The sequence below is a fragment of the Cardiocondyla obscurior genome, linkage group LG10 (assembly GCF_019399895.1).
Source record: "Cardiocondyla obscurior isolate alpha-2009 linkage group LG10, Cobs3.1, whole genome shotgun sequence".
Lineage (NCBI taxonomy): Eukaryota > Metazoa > Arthropoda > Insecta > Hymenoptera > Formicidae > Cardiocondyla > Cardiocondyla obscurior.
Window position 1 is genome coordinate 5,532,626 of NC_091873.1, and position 16,494 is coordinate 5,549,119.

At 39.9% G+C, this 16,494-nt stretch overlaps 1 protein-coding gene and 1 long non-coding RNA gene across 6 annotated transcripts in view; one reads left to right on the top strand and one right to left on the bottom strand.

The window, feature by feature from the left end:
• Positions 1-6,320: 6,320 nt before the first annotated feature.
• The window catches only part of LOC139106295 (lachesin), a 91,828-nt gene continuing 81,654 nt past the window's right edge, over positions 6,321-16,494 (top strand). The window contains exons 1-4 of one of the 3 annotated variants that reach the window (XM_070662926.1): positions 6,321-6,795; positions 8,104-8,216; positions 8,493-8,538; positions 11,420-11,527. The gene's annotated coding sequence lies outside the window, so the exon portion shown is untranslated. Of the gene's footprint in view, positions 6,796-8,103; positions 8,217-8,492; positions 11,528-16,494 lie in introns of all 3 variants that reach the window. The other 2 variants (XM_070662924.1, XM_070662925.1) reach the window with 2 other exon arrangements.
• LOC139106296 (uncharacterized) lies at positions 12,213-14,544 on the bottom strand. 3 transcript variants are annotated; one of them, XR_011546331.1, is made up of 3 exons: positions 14,489-14,544; positions 13,020-14,196; positions 12,213-12,622 (listed from the first exon to the last, which is right to left on the bottom strand). It is a non-coding gene; the product is annotated as an uncharacterized lncRNA (long non-coding RNA). The 3 variants fall into 3 exon arrangements; XR_011546332.1 differs by having other exon boundaries at positions 13,020-13,784; positions 14,014-14,528; XR_011546330.1 differs by having other exon boundaries at positions 13,020-13,288; positions 13,445-14,522.

Here is a 16,494-nt window from a genome sequence, read left to right on the forward strand (position 1 = left end):
GTCGAGCCGATCTCGCGGAGCTTCCTATCCGCGCGTATCTTATTAGCATTTCCGACGACGATCCCACCCTTCCGTTTCTCACGGTCCGAAAAAGCGCGAGATGGATCCTTTTAAAAGGACGACCGCGCGCAGGTGCCGCTCGCAATTAATCCAGCAGGACGCTTTAAATTCTCGCCAAATTACCGGACTGTAAATTTCCCCGTCACGGACAAGCAGCCGGCCGCTCGCTTCTGTCTTCCTCTCTATTGTGCGCGAAGACGCAAAGTCCCTGTCTGGCGGTCTAAAGTTTCACGAACGAAGCGGAGCCAATCATCTGCGGAAGAGTCCATATCCGTCAAATCTCTGCCCGGAACTTCGAAATTATCAAACATTCTTCACGAAGACTCTAAAAACATTTTAAGCATGCGTTCTGCCTTTGCCTCTTCTCCGTCGATCTATTTTTCTCTCGGATAAAGTGTAACAATTTTCTGTTCAACAACTTTATAAAATTGGTACAATATTCTACGTTTGCTTGGTATCTAGATTACTCTAATTTTTTTTTTTATTTTTTTTTCTTGTACCTTGAAACTTAAGATATAAATCTTAAAATATTTTCTATTAATCGACAAACTAAATCTTAATATAAAAAAAAGATTTTTAATGTAAAGTTTGAGAATATTTGTGAATTTTACTGGATTACCATAACTTTAAATTACCATTTAAAAGTTAATATAAATTTTTCAAACTCCATTTAGTCAATAAAATTTATCGAGTAAATAAAATCAACGTCGAAATTCAAATTGTAAAGCAATTCGAACAACCGCAATGTACTCTGCATAAAATCGTCGCAATTGTATTTTCCAAAAAGCATTTTAAATCGCGGAAACTCTTTAAGCCTTTCACAAATTTCTGTTATCTCACTCTTTAATGAGATATGATACAATGATAAAGCTTGATAAAAATAAAATTATCTTTTTGCCTATAATTGTCTAATACGACTTTATTGCGCCTAATAGAAAAAAAAGAAAAAAAAAAAATCGTGAAACATCTCCGTCACTTGTGAACTTCAACAGAATCTTTCCCCTTTAATTTGAGTGGTACATTGCTGTGTATTTTTTTCGCTGGAATTGTCTAGATTTGAAGAGCGATTATTTTGATTTAATCTTTTGCAACTTCGTTAAAAACCATCATATTCCACAAAAGGGAAAATAAACCTTTTCAAATACTATTATCCTTCCTAGCCTTATTTTTTCTAAACAAATCGAATTGAAAAGACACGAGTTAAAAATCTCATATTTCGCGTTTTTTTTTCCTACAGATTAATAAGTACAAAAATTGCAAGCAAAATATATTTTCTAAAAATTATTTTAAGACCACTGTCTGCTTTTCTTTTTATAATGAACGTTGAGAAAAAATAAGAACGCGAAATGTACGACTGCCGAAAGTTAGCATAAAGTGATAGCACGAGAGGCTCTCGTCGGCACGATATTTTTTCCTAAATTTATCAAAGCCGTGGGCCGTTCGTAAGGCAAAACGTACGTACACATTTTTAGAGACATTATCCGCGACATGCCAATATATTCTATCTTCCTGTCACCACTATCTATTCGGCAGGCCTGGCGTCCTTAACCGTCGCCTTCTAATCCGCGAGAGCCTCGAGATAAAAGTCGATCCGCAAGTGCAAAAGCGAGCAAACACTTCGCTCATCGTTCGTAGATTTATCATTTTACTCGGCGGGCCGACGTGAATCGTGCCGGGTTTGCCAAACGGACAAAGAGGAGAGACGAAAAGGTGGGTGACCCGGTGGCGAAGGGAGACGCGCGGCGACCGGAGAACCGTTATAAGAAAGGAAGAGTCGGGTGACCGACGGGAGGGCAAGCGGCCGTTTACGAGGCCGATATATGCGACGTGGAACGGGACACGGCGTCCATCAATCGAACAGAAGGGTAAGAGTCCGGGATTAATGACGGAACGTCGGCGATTCGAATTTCGCGTGGCAAATAGGACGACGATGTTTCAAGGGAAAGGTCGTCACACACCAAAAAAACCGTAAGAGATAAAACTCAAGATCTAACAATTTCGACTGTATGAAACTTTCAACGTTGCTCTCGCGTTTCAAAATGGCTGTAAACTCTTAATTGTAATTAATAGCATTTCTTACGCGTTAAAGTTTACGCTTTTATCAAATTTTGTGTGTGACGGGCTTAACCCAGGAGACACGTCCTCGAGTACGTCCAACCGCGACGCAGGCGCCCCTTGCGCACCGACCCACCCAGCTGCAGGACTCCTAGGGCTCACGGCAGACGCGTCGTCACCACCGTTCCTGACATCGAGCGGCGTGTGCACGTGGCCGTGAGCTTTCAGGGGTCGTTTTCAGGGGTGGCGAGTGGTGAAAGCGCCGAAGCGCCGTTTGCACTTCGCTTTATTACCGGCACTTTTTTCCTTTTCCCTTTTTTTTTTTTTCCTCTCTCTTTCTCTTTTTTTCCTAGCTTTGCTGCCCGAAAGTGAGCCCACCACTTCTACACCCCTGTTTTAATTCTTTCGCCACCCCCGGGAGAAAAGCTGTATGGTATTACGAGACGTTGTCTTCCTTGCCCGAGTAATATTGATCTGGTATATCGACGGTGCCGACTGATCGGGAAAATTAAATGTGGAAAAGAAAGCCGTTACGCGGCGCCATATGGTTGTGGCAAGTTAAAGGAAATACCGATTCCGGAATTCTTTTTTCTCTTGGAATTACACGGCGTGGCGAGCAAAACAATTTAGGTAAAAGCAAGAAAACTGGCTAACTGATTTTTCTAAACTGCTAATCCTCACTTTCGTATTATCGTTCGCAATAGAGATGCCCTTATACGCGCTCACTTTAGACTGTTTAGTCGTTTAGACGGATACGTTCTTATAAATATGTGTGAGAGGTACGTCGGTGAAGCAAGAATGAATTCTCGATGAAATTACCGCGCAAAAACTTAGGAGCTAACGGAGCAACAGATAGATATTTATAACCAGCGCTTTTTAATATTTTCTCGTATGGCGCGACTATGGTAGAGGAATCCGGAGGCATTTCGAACACCCGGGGTAAAACGGGCTTCTATATATTTTCAGTCTAGTATCAGTTAATTATTACATAGGGCAAAACCGTAAATCTATATTATCCATTTCTTTTTTTTTTTCCTCTTTCTCTGTATAAAACATCTATTCATAGAAATTCATAACGAACTCGCGCTCTCTCTTAAATTTTTTTTTTACTCAGTATTGTGCTTCAACGGCATAGAGAATATATATGAGAATATATATAGAGAAAATATATGACTATTCGATTATCCAGTGACCGTTCTTAAATAAAAAAAATAAAAAATAATAATAAAAAAATAGAAGAAAATATTGAGATTATTTCTTCTTTATTAAATAATAAAGAAATCTTATACGTAAAATTGCATTTCTCGGCAATTTTCACGGTAAGTTAACAAGTGCGCGTATTTTCGCGGCGCGAAATTACGTTAAATAGCACCGCGTATCGAATTAACAACGCGACATCGGTGAGGGGCCTTTTTTTAGAAGAAGCTACGCCAGGTGATTTCATTAAATACAACGCGCGTCAATCTGGCGCAGGTAAGTCGCGCCGAGAAGTAATAGATTAAAGCCAAGAATCAGCCGGGATTACATCAAGACGCGCTGGATTTGGAATTATGCCTTTTAATTTGATTAAAAACCGTTTCCGTTCCTTTGTGCCGAGCGATAATCGGCACAAATGACATTTTGCTTAACATATTGAACGGCTTCTTTGAAACTTTCATGAGATGCAAACACCTAATCAGAATAAACGCGTTAAGTATTTACCCTATATGCATATAGAGCGCGCGGGCGCGGCGGGTCGATTGATGTTTTAATTATCGGATCGTTCTAAAATGGATATGCAAATCAAGTGTTTGAGATACTGCTTTCATATAAGGCCCAGCGTCTTTAATAATGCGCATCCGGCGTGGCATCGATTTTAGGAGACTCCCGCAAAGAGCATTCTTTCCTTCCAAATATTTACCTCTTTTTATGCGAGATCAGACCGTCTTAGAGCAACGGGGGACTTGGGGTAACTAAATAGAAACCGATACCGCGGCGATGAAAATCAATGTTTTAATTAGCAGACGTAGATCGACGGGCTTTTAATTAAGCGAAACAGTGCGCAGAAGGAATGGATACCTTAAAGTCACTTTGAAATGTGGAGAAAGAAGTTTGGTAAAGCAACCGGTTACGTGTCGGAGTATTAAGGTTCAGGTTCACCCGCGATAGCTCTTTTAAAGGGTTGAAATCCATAATTATAACTCAACGATAATCTTCCTTATCAAGTGCGAGAAGAAACTTTGTAAACTTGTTAACGTAAGGCAGTCCAAAACGCTTTAGGGCAGCTTTGTCATTCGTGTGTGGTTTAATTAAGATTTCTAATGAGTTTGCGTAATAAACGCGTTAGAAATTACATTTTTTTTTTACACAAAATTATCTACGGTATATCGCAAGTCGAAACAAATCCGATCTTTCTTTTCTGTATTTTATAATACTCGCTAGAATAAACTTCTATCGTTACTTCTTTTAATACCAAAACGAAACTTGTCAGATAAAATAAAGAATTTAGTTTTGTATATTTTTAATTCAAATTAGTAAAAGAAAATAATTTATTTTACATTTTCGAAACTGTAAAATATTTAATTGCCCGAAATTCAATGTTGCAAATTTTAATTTTAGAATGAACGGCAGGCAGGCTTGGCTAGAAATATGTTCTTTGCGGAATTTATTTATTATATTGTGTACCTGACAGAACAAATACCTTCAGTTATTTTTGCTTGTTAAAATTTTACTTCGTAATCCACGCAACAGTAATTTGTGATAATGGGTTTTGAATATCGATCGATAACTGAAAATTAAATATATGAAAATACAATATGTCATGAATAAAGATTCTGAATATAAAAAGTAACGATAAAAGTAACTATTAAGCTCGTTATCATAATTTAAAAAAATTGTTATTATTTAAAACAAAACTACCGTTATTGCTATAAAAAAAAAATAATGCTGTTACCGGTTCATTTATTAGAGACGACGAATTAATAACTCTTATAGTAACGGTGTTACAAGTAACGCGTTACTATCCTACTCTGCATATATTTGAATAAAAAATTTAATTAAAAAAAATTGAGAGAGAGATGTGAGAAAAATTAATATAATGTAACACTTTTATTAAAAAATATTTTGTTAATAATCTTTAAGTTTGCTATTTATTTCTTATTTGTCTTATTAAAAAATAAATAAAACATCGTAATTTCTTACGCAAATATCGTCGTGAACATTTTACACCGTAGAAATTTTTCTGTCGCAAAACCATTTATTTATAACGTTTTCAATTGCATACTAGTTAAATCTTATTGCTACTCGTGTCGAAAATGCAGCGATTCACCGAGTACAATACAAAAAGCGTAAGAGGAGAATACGGGTGGTATAAAGCATCGCGTCCAAAGTGAACCGAAATAAACAAGCCAATATCATATCGACTGACTATATCGATCTTCGAAATCCCCGACGCATCCGACTTGAATTTTCGATTTTTCCATACCAGTGGCGTCGGATCGTTTCGCGGAAAGAAAGAGTCGAAAAGAAGCCGCAGGGCGTTCGGTGCGAAAAAAATAAATAAAAAAAAAAAACCCCGTCGACGCGTTTTTACGCGTCTTTTTCGAGGACAAGCGTGTCGGCAGGCAACGTACCACTCATAATAAACGATAAAGGGAAATAAAAGTGCCTAACGGAACGTAGAGAGACCGGTCGCGGGAGGAAGACGAACGCGACGAGGGGCCGTGACGCGGAGGAAAGGAAAAAGGGAGAGAAAGAGGGTAGGAAAAGAGAAAGGGGAGGAAAAGGCGCGTCAGCATGTGTGCGAGTTCGTTTTCAACGGCGCGACGTGCCTCCCCGTGCTTTTTGTTTTAATTTTCTAGAGGCCACCGGCTCCATCTCGTCCGCCGCTCGGATCGCCCTCTTTTTTTTCTCCCCCTCGTATCCTCCTCCCCCCCTCATTCGCCGCGTCGCCCTATCTACCGTCACGGCTTCCGCCGCCACTGCTCGTCGTCCCTCGTGGGAGCTTCGCGAAATGTACCACGGTGGTTTTCAGCACTGTGGATGCTGCTAGGGTATATATTCTCATCCTCCCTCCCTCCCTCCTTCCCTCCCCGAGCTATCCCCCGCTCACCCCTCGCCCGTCTTTCCCTCCGCACTGCCGTCCCCACTGCGTCTCTCGTTTTCCTTTCCCTCCCACGCCGTTTATCCCTTCCTCGCGCTCTCTCGTGCCGCCACCCCTTTGCCACGGAGTTAAGGGCTGAACCGGTCAGTACAATTCCCGACGAGATCGGCGTCGAGTCCGCGTCCCCGGCCTCCCGGGAGAACGCGCGCGTCGCGCGTTATCTTTTCATCTCCGTATACCGTCGCTACGCACTGTCATACTTTTTTCCATTTCCCGCGGCAAATCACGGTCGTTTTAATTCAACTAACGGCGCGTCGGTCTCGTCGGCTGTGCGAAACGTCTCCGAAGCGTCGTCGGATACTTTCCGCGCGGAGGAAGTGGACGGATATTAAGAGAAGGCCGATCAAACGGTCGAAAAAGTGATACCGGTGTTAAGAGTGGACAGTGCAGCTACCGAAATACAAAATCGCAGATGGAGTCGCGTTCTCGTGCTCACGCAGAAGGGATTAACCGACGCGATGTCAACGCAGTGTGACGCTCGCCGCAATGTGCGGAGTCACGATCCAGCGATCCGATCCACCGATATCTTGCCGCGACACGTAAGTTCCGTTTCCGTGCGAATTCTCAGAGAATATACTTTAAAGAGAGGAGGAGGATCCATCGGAATTCGGTGGGCGCGTTGCGGTCCCGTATTGATCAGATTTACGTTGTCGATCGCAGGTCGGCGGGACGCTACGTCTCGACTTTACTTTCCTTCTGCTGTCCCGGTAGAGTTACTTTCGGTAATTCCGGCCTTTCCTGCGGCGAGGATTTCCACGGCGTTCCCGCTAATTGAACACGCCCGCCGATCGGCCGATCGACCGAATCCGCTTAACTCGCGCGAGTCCAGGATTTCCCCCGGCCATCTTCTTTTTTTTCTTCTATTTTTTTCTCGCTCGCGGAAGTCGCCTTACGACCGCGTCGCCCGCGGACGCGCCCGCCTCCGGCGATTAATTAAAATAATCCTTTCGCGCGCGCGCCGCGCGCGAATCATCCCGGAGTACTACCAGGGGGTGTCCACAGAGTCCTGGGACCGAATGAATGAAACGGGGAATCGGAGCGGACGGGAGATGCAGATTGATATTGACGTGAATGCCAATCAATTGTTTGGAAATCAATTTTTTTTTTTTTACCGAATTTAAATTACGTTCGCTCGGCGGGCGAACAATGACTGTCGCTATCCTGTTAAACCGATCTCGGGGAGGGCTCTAAAAAATCGCCATTGTTATTTCCAGTTCAGCGTTATTTAATTTCTTCGCGTCGCGCCAAAAGCTATTGTCCGTAGAGTCCGAAGGGACGTCACCCAGGACGCCACTTTTCGCGAAAACGTGTACTGTTCGGAAGTGCCCGTCATGCTCCAGCTTAATTTTACAAAAATGTCATTCGATGACTGCAAAATTAATATGCAAAAGAGGCAATACTTTGTTGTTTAACGAAACACGATGCTGTCACGAGCGAGAAACATGATGTGACGATGACGCGAAAATTATTCACAATATTTTCTTGAGTATAATATTTAAACAAGCCAGCGCGAGGTGTAATTAGAAATAAAAATAATTTAAGTGAAAAATTACCCGTAAACGTAAAAATGCGTTTAAAGTTATTTAATGCTTTAAAAAATTATTGACTGATTGATTGGAACCCGAGTCGAAATATAGACCCTCCGTAAAATCTAATCGTGCACTTTTCTAGAGTCAACGGAGGTTTGCAAACCCTCCGTTCACTCAGTCAAATGGCAGTTTTTACCTATTTAACGTTATCGGAGGTTACACGGAAGGTCCAAATTTCGACTCGGGAACTAGTAAAATAATAATGTAATGAAAAAATATTGTAATTTAAACAATAATAGAAATTTTTTTCTGTTTCAGGGAAGATTTCAAAAGTGTTGTATGTGCAAAAGAAGGATCTATATCAAGTGTCTAGTGCTGAGAGGAGGAGGAGGCCCGGGAAGGGCATCCTGCTTCAGCGGAGCAACGCATCGGTAAGGATTATTTTTAATTATATAAAATTAACGATTTCTCGCTTGTCATTTCGATAATAATTAGAAGCAAACTAAATTTCAAAATTAATAAAGTAAAGAGTTGTTACATTTTAAATAAAGTTTGATGTATGAGATTCTGTTTGCATTTTATTTGCAGAAGATAACTTTCTGTTTTATTATTTAATTAAAAAATGAATTAGAAGCTCGTGGAAATATTTATTTAATGATAAATATTTCAAACATGTCTACAATAATGTTTTATATTTTCTGTTATAGGATCGTCGCATTTGACTGATTATCTCCGCTGTTGCGCATCGAACCGGTAAGTCTTTTATGAAACCTACATAGAAGTGCCAAATTATAAATCCCATTTTGCGTAAAAAGTTCTGCATAACGAGGGCGAATCTCATTTTACGCGAAAAGTTGAAAGCTCACATGAAATCAGATTTAATTATTACAATTTAAAATACTTCAAGGAACGTTTAACTTCAGTAACTTGCAGTCGATTTAAAATTAAAATTGTTACGGCAAATTGCAATTGCGTCACTTTAGAGAACGCTTAACCAAAGGCATTGATTTGTTAGCATATTTATGCAAGCTCGGGTTTGTAAAATCATTCTCAAACAGTTTTCTTACGCGGGGGCTTTTCCTTCGATCATTTTCTATTTTCCGCCGTAACATCCACCAACCATTTTACTTTACGTTAAAAAAAAAATAAATTTAATACTTCCATTCTCCACATTACTGGAAAGGAATATTAAAATAATCCGACCATTTAATTATGCCTTGAAAGGAAAAAGGCTAGCTCTACGTAGAAATTTAATTTCAAAAAATCCAGCTAGATATACGTAAACGACATCTTGTACATCTTGCATACGCAAGAGCCGAGAATGGAATAATCCGCGGAATAGTCGAAGCCGACATATGGGACGGTGCACACGTGCATGGAAAAAAAGGCGCGGAAAGTAAAAAGGAAGCCGATTTTATCTCGATTCGCTGGAATTATTAACGCGGTCAAATATATACGTATACAGGGTGTATCATTTATTTTGTATCAAAATAAAGACAAGACAGGTAAAACTGCCAGGAAGTTGGAACAACCGGCCCTTAGTGTCTGTGATTTTACACGCAATTTTTGATTTACATTCACGTATGATTTGTCTTTATGCAAGAGGGATTTTAAGACTGCGGTATACACGTGAGCTCGAATGTCGGAAAATTTAATTACGATAAAATCTATGGAAACGTTACTTATCCGTAATCCGATTGCTCTTTGCGTATGACGTTACAATTCCTACCTATTTGCCGCGTAAAGAGAATATTTTGTGTGTAATTAAAATGTTGCACGCTGGCGCATGCGGCGCAAATCATATGTCTATCTTCATCTTTCTTCCTAAGTAGATAAAGATAGACATATGATTACCTGACAAGTAAATCTGCCAGGAAGTTGGAACAACCGGCCCTTAAACAAGCCCGATACGCTGCGGCGATTGATAAAATAAAATCTTACGTTCAAAAAAAATAAAATAATCAGATAGCAAATATCTGATTTCCTCGGAATAAAACGTGTCAAATCATAATCATAATCGTTGAGAGACACGCGCACATTTACGAAAGGAGTTATTTCAAAAAGTGTCGTTCGACAAATACGTCTGACAAATATCTCTCATAAATCTTTGTAAAAATTCGAACACGGGAAGGGCGGAAAATGCAACGGCGTCTTCCCCGAGCTTACCGGGCTTCACGTGAATTAATGCGATCTAGTCCATCCTGATCTACGACAAAATCTTGTTAGTATACCTCACTGAGCGGCTGAAATTCATGTCTCCGACGATGTACCAAAGACAAACGTGCGTAATTAAATGTGCACGTGAACGATATAATGAGCGGACATTACGGCGCGAAACGGTATCATTTTCCGCGGCTTCTAAATAGCCCTGAATTAAACAATAACAAATATCCAAGTCACAATTAGATTACATTAATATCCCTAAACGATTAGCTGAAATTCACCACGGTGGTAGGAGTAGACGAAAATCGCACGATATACACGATCAATAACGCACGCATTTATATGAATATGAATGCAATATTAAAAATCAAGCTCGTAACGCTCGATTCGTTTATTTCCTGCAGATAACTTCATATTTTATACATATCGCATATATTTGTGAGCTAATTTCGAAATGCGAATTCCATAGGTGACTCTTAATTTAAACCTTTTTAAATATAATTACAATTTTTTGGCTTTATTTTTTTTTGTCACATGTATGTAATATTTATTTATACATATTTATGTATAATTTTAAAGTCGAATAACTAAGCTACTTCTTTTAGAAAAAATTCTAGCTTAAAGATATACTTAAAAATATATCCAAAATATTATAGTGTAATATTTTAAATATATTCCGTTCAGAACCCCGCCAATAAATCAGAAATAATGAAAAAAAAAAGGAAAAAAATATATTTCAGGCACAAATTAATTGTGCTAATTTTGCAGATTTTTTGCTTATTCAGCAAGCACGATGTTAACTAGTAACAAACGGACGCGCGAATACGTTGATACATGTATGGGAATAAGATAAATTAAAATGCGCGCTTACGGAAATATCAGATGGACGCACCATACCAGTGCATACTGTGGCGCGATTCTATTTTTATTAGTAATTTTTATTTGTTTCGCGGTTAAGACAGTGCATTTGGAGATTGCAACAAGCTACTCCACTGACGCGTTTATAGCGGCATTGCGGCGTTTCGTGTCACGACGGGGCACGCCGATAACAATTGTGAGCGATTACGGAACAAATTTTCGTGGCGCGGAGCGGGAGTTGAATCTCGCGGCTGAGAGAATTTCGAAAGAATCGGTGGTTCAAGAATTTGTATCAACTACACGCATAAATGGCAGTTTAATCCGCCTGCAGCACCTCGACGCAACTATTTTCCAGACGCAAGCTGTGTGCGACGTTTCGGCGAGGAAATTAGCGGATCGTTGCCTATACGGCGCTTATAGCATTGTTAATTTTTAATAAATATAATTTATATTTCCGAAATTTAAATTAAATTATTTTTTTTTTGTATATAATAATCTGCCCTGTCCTAACTTTATATTTCGTTTTTCTTGTAAAGTTACGCTAGCAAATAATATCAGAATATCTTATTACGATAAGATACAAAATACGCTATTAGGGTTTTTCTAAATATAGGTCGAGATCAAAGGACTAACAGGAGAGATACGATTCAACGACGATGGACGGTGACAGAATTATACGCTTCACGTTGTCGAGATGACTGTCAATAGCGCTATAGTGAAAGTGAGTCTAACTTTTTTCTTTAAATAGTACCGATTTAATTATTTTTATTTTGCCCCATAATAAAATAACGCAGATACAAAAAATTTCTCACTCACCGATTCGATGCGCAGTGGCAGAGATACAGCAACGCAAATGGGATGAAACTGAAACATAAAAAAATATATTAATTATAAAAATGTTCAAAGAGTAATTAGTAAAAAAAATATTAATATTAATCAAATAAAAAATTATGCTCACCAAAACGTTGCTCTGCCAAAACAGGATGCCCTTCCTGGGCCTCCTCCTCCTCTCAGTTGGAACGTGTAGAGTCGTCCTTCCTCGTACAGGAAACTCGCGACACTCGCGACCGGGTGAATTTACTTTGTTACACGCGATAGAATACGGCACTCCCGATTTAAAAATTCGTATAATAAAATAACTCGCCCGAATACTTTGACGAAGTTCGCGAGACGACCGATGAACCAGCAGTGGTTCGTGATTATCGGCGGTAACGGCAATTTATTCTTCGGATATTATCAAAGCAAAACGTAAATTTTGCTACGATAAAATCCTCGGAATAGTCTGCTGTAATCATATCAAATTAAATTACATAGTTGTGTGACAATGTAATTTAAATTGGATATGTAATAAAAAATGTAATTAATTAAACATCCTATCATACATCCTACCTATGTATATGAATTGAAAGTCTTTAATTTTGTATTTTATTTTCCCGTATACCTAATACGCGTATATTTAATTTTATTTTGCATTATTAATATTAAATTTGTCCGCGTGAAATTAATGTGTTTCCCACCCAAATTTCTAATATTATGTAAAAAAAACCATGCTACTAACTTGACCGATGCGCAGCAGCGGAGTTTTGTGATGATCCTGTAACATACAAACAAAATTTAAATTGTAAAAGCGTTCAAAATAATTTTCAATGAGGAAAAAAAAATTATGCGCTTTTAATTTTACATAAATAAAAAATAATACGTACCGTGGGGTTGCTCCGCTGATGCCCGATGCCTTTCCGAGGCCTCCTCCTCCTCTCAGTCCTGGACACTTGATATGGATTCTCATTTTGGGCTCAAGATACTTCTGAAATCTTCCCTGAAACAGAAAAAAAATTTATATTAAATAATAAAGAAAATCAAACATATCAATATATTATAAAAATGTTTTCGCTTCGTACGTACTATCCGCGGAAAAATAAAACGCCGGCGAGTATCGAGACCTTTAACTTCGTCGTCAATCGCGCGAGACGATCACAGATAACATCACGCGCGCGAGACGATCGCAGAGAACACAACACGCGCGAGCTCTGTCCTTCACCGTCGTGATTGTCGTAGGTCGTCTTGTAGCCGACCAGCTGCGTTGCCTGCCGCATGCACGAAAGCGACACGTGAACACTACGCCCGCGCGAGTCACGTACACACCGCGCGATACACGTCCTCTGCCCGCGCCCGCTAAGCATCGGCACCACGTTACATGAGAATGTCTCACTTACTTTGCAAGAAGGATGCACGGTCGTAGATGCTCCCAGGCTTCAGAGTACGGGTAGGGGATGACTTGGGCCCGCGCTGCTCCGTCCTCCGTCCAAGATACGTTGTATTCGCAGTACGAATATTGCGTCGATCTTCCGTCGATCTTCCATGGTCAGAGGGTGCGGGGGGAAGGAAGGGAAGACGGCTGTGCGCTGTACGTTCGGAGCTCACACGACCGAACTCCTTCGAACGTCTCCGAGTATGCACGACCGAGCTAAACCTTTAATCACACCTGCAACGTATGTGTGTATTTAGCGACCTTGGTGAGGAATTTACGAGGCACATACACCGCCTGCTATGTGCCTTCTGCCCGCCCCCCTCCCTCCGCGACCTCGGCCCATCGCCCACTACGCATCGGCACCACGTTATATGAGAATATCTCACTTACTTTGCAAGAAGGATGCACGGTCGTAGATGCTCTCAGGCTTCAGAGTACGGGTAGGGGATGACTTGGGCCCGCGCTGCACCGTCCTTCGTCCAAGATACGTAGTATTCGCAGTACGAGTATTCCGTCGATCTTCCATGGTCAGCGATCGCGCGGGGAATGAGAGGAAAGATGGCGATGCGTCGCAACACGTCCGATGCTCACGCCACCGAACTTCCCCGAGCGTTCTCGAGCCTGCACGACCGCGCTCGACTTGTGGCTGCATGCACAACGGACCCCGCGCGTACCCATTTCCCGCGTATGCAAATCCTCCGATATTCAGCGTCTTTGTCTGTCTCAATCACTGTAAAATTCAATACGATTAAAAAAGCCGCGATACACAAAAGAGTTTACGCGAACATTTCGTGGGCGGCAGAACGCTGCATCAAAGTTAATTTTACTTGATATCTCATCGAAATGGATTTAAGTCGATTGTTAAATTAGGCGTGAACGACTCAGAAAAATTAATATAATTAAATTATAAATGGGGATATACGACTTACGTTAAAGAAAGGAAAGATGATTGTACGTACTCTGGCATCGTAACTGGCATCGTCGTTCGTCAAATATCCTTAGACTTTCTTGACAAGCGGACTACCTCTTGCACACGTCCTGCCCGGTCGACTGCCAGATTGGCACTGAAACGGCAAGCACAAGGAAGTAAGATGGCTGACGGCTGTAGTTCGCAACTCTGGCGGCGCTTGAGTCACTCATATCTGCAAATATTGAAACGCTGATTACTTTAGCTATCTCAATTGCTACGAATTTTAACATGTTTACAAATTAAATTACCCGAATATGACATTAAATATTAATTAATATTAAAAATTAAAAATCAATGTAACGCGAATGAATACGTTGCTCTGTTCAATCTGCCCCGGCTGCATCGATAATTGATTGTTTAACAGAATATTGTTAACTTTCGAAATTATCATTTAAGAAAGTCTGGATAATTATAAATGGGGATATACGACTTACGTTAAAGAAAGGAAAGATGATTGTACGTACTCTGACATCGTAACTGACATCGTCGTTCGTCAAATATCCTTGGACTTTCATGACAAGCGGAGTGCCTCTTGCACACGTCCTGCTCGGTCAGCTGCCGGAACGGCACTGAAACGGCAAGCACAAGGAAGTAAGATGGCTGACGGCTGTAGTTCGCAACACTGGCGGCGCTTGAGTCACTCATATCTGCAAATATTGAAACGCTGATTACTTTAGCTATCTCAATTGCTACGAATTTTAACATGTTTACAAATTAAATTACCCGAATATGACATTAAATATTAATTAATATTAAAAATTAAAAATCAATGTAACGCGAATGAATACGTTGCTCTGTTCAATCTGCCCCGGCTGCATCGATAATTGATTGTTTAACAGAATATTGTTAACTTTCGAAATTATCATTTAAGAAAGTCTGGATAATTATAAATGGGGATATACGACTTACGTTAAAGAAAGGAAAGATGATTGTACGTACTCTGACATCGTAACTGGCATCGTCGTTCGTCAAATATCCTTGGACTTTCATGACAAGCGGAGTGCCTTTTGCACACATCCTGCTCGGTCAGCTGCCGGAACGGCACTGAATCGGCAAGCACAAGGAAGTAAGATGGCTGACGGCTGTAGTTCGCAGCACTGGCGGCGCTTGAGTCACTCATATCTGCAAATATTCAAACGCTGATTACTTTAACTATCTCAATTGCTACGAATTTTAATATGTTTACAAATTAAATTACCCGAATATGACATTAAATATTAATTAATATTAAAAATTAAAAATCAATGTAACGCGAATGAATACGTTGCTCTGTTCAATCTGCCCCGGCTGCATCGATAATTGATTGTTTAACAGAATATTGTTAACTTTCGAAATTATCATTTAAGAAAGTCTGGATAATAAAAACTTAATATTATTCTATTGTGCGTTAACGTAACTCTTCTTTTTTTTAATCGTACAATTTCTCTTTGTTACATTGTTATCTCTCCAAATTTTGTTATCGATAGTAGTATTGTAATTTCCTTAGTATTTGCTATTATCGAAACGCCACGGTGACTTATCTCGTGTACACCGGTACGAGACGAAACTACGTGCGCATTAGGATGCTACAATTGTCATAGTCATTACATGCACAGTTGGACAGAATTTGCGACGCTAAACTTTGGTTGATATAGTGGGATATGATATGCTGTTATTTGCGCTCGAAACTGATTTCTATTCACGGAGTGTTCAATATGTAAGTTGGGACTTTGCCTTTAAGAAGGATTCTGCATCCGTCCATTTAGCCAGAAATATCTGAGCACACCGATCTTAAAACGTCATAGATTTAAAAAAAACTATTTCGCGATTGAAGTATTTACAGGAATCAAAACAGGAAGATTTCGTGTGAAAAACATTTTTTTTTTTTTTAAGTAATTACAGTTTAAATAAATATATTTGGGTGGGAGCAAAAGAATTAAATAGCCATTCGGATATGAAACGTTCTCATATTTTCGTTTAAATTTATCTGGTGTGAAAAAAAAACCTAAGGTGCCGAAGACCTAAGAGTGGATTTTAAATCGAGTTATAAATTTCTGAGGGGGGGTGGAGGGAGTCCAAGTTATCTCGAGTAATCAGGCACGAAGGTTAATGAAGAAGGTAATTTCGGGACGTAATTTGCGAGCTGTGAAATGTTGTAGATGATTCGGTTGGCGAGGAAGTGTCGAGCCAGTCGGAATATTGAAAAAGTAAAATGACCGAGGACGGTTTCTCTAAACGATAGTCTCGCTACAGTGAGTTTATCAGAGAGAGATGAAGCTTAACTGCTCAGAAATAAAATAAGCAATTTCTACTGCAACTGGATTTCTTGCGTTCATATAAAGTTCAGAAAAAATGTGACTTCAAGTAAAAAATTGTTTTTTTCTAATTTCAATTATCCCTCGATTTTATTAATATCTTTCGCATTTTAATCGATTTTAAAGTCAAGCCGAAATAAACTTTGTTTCTGTCGAAAAAGAAAAATTTGACCACA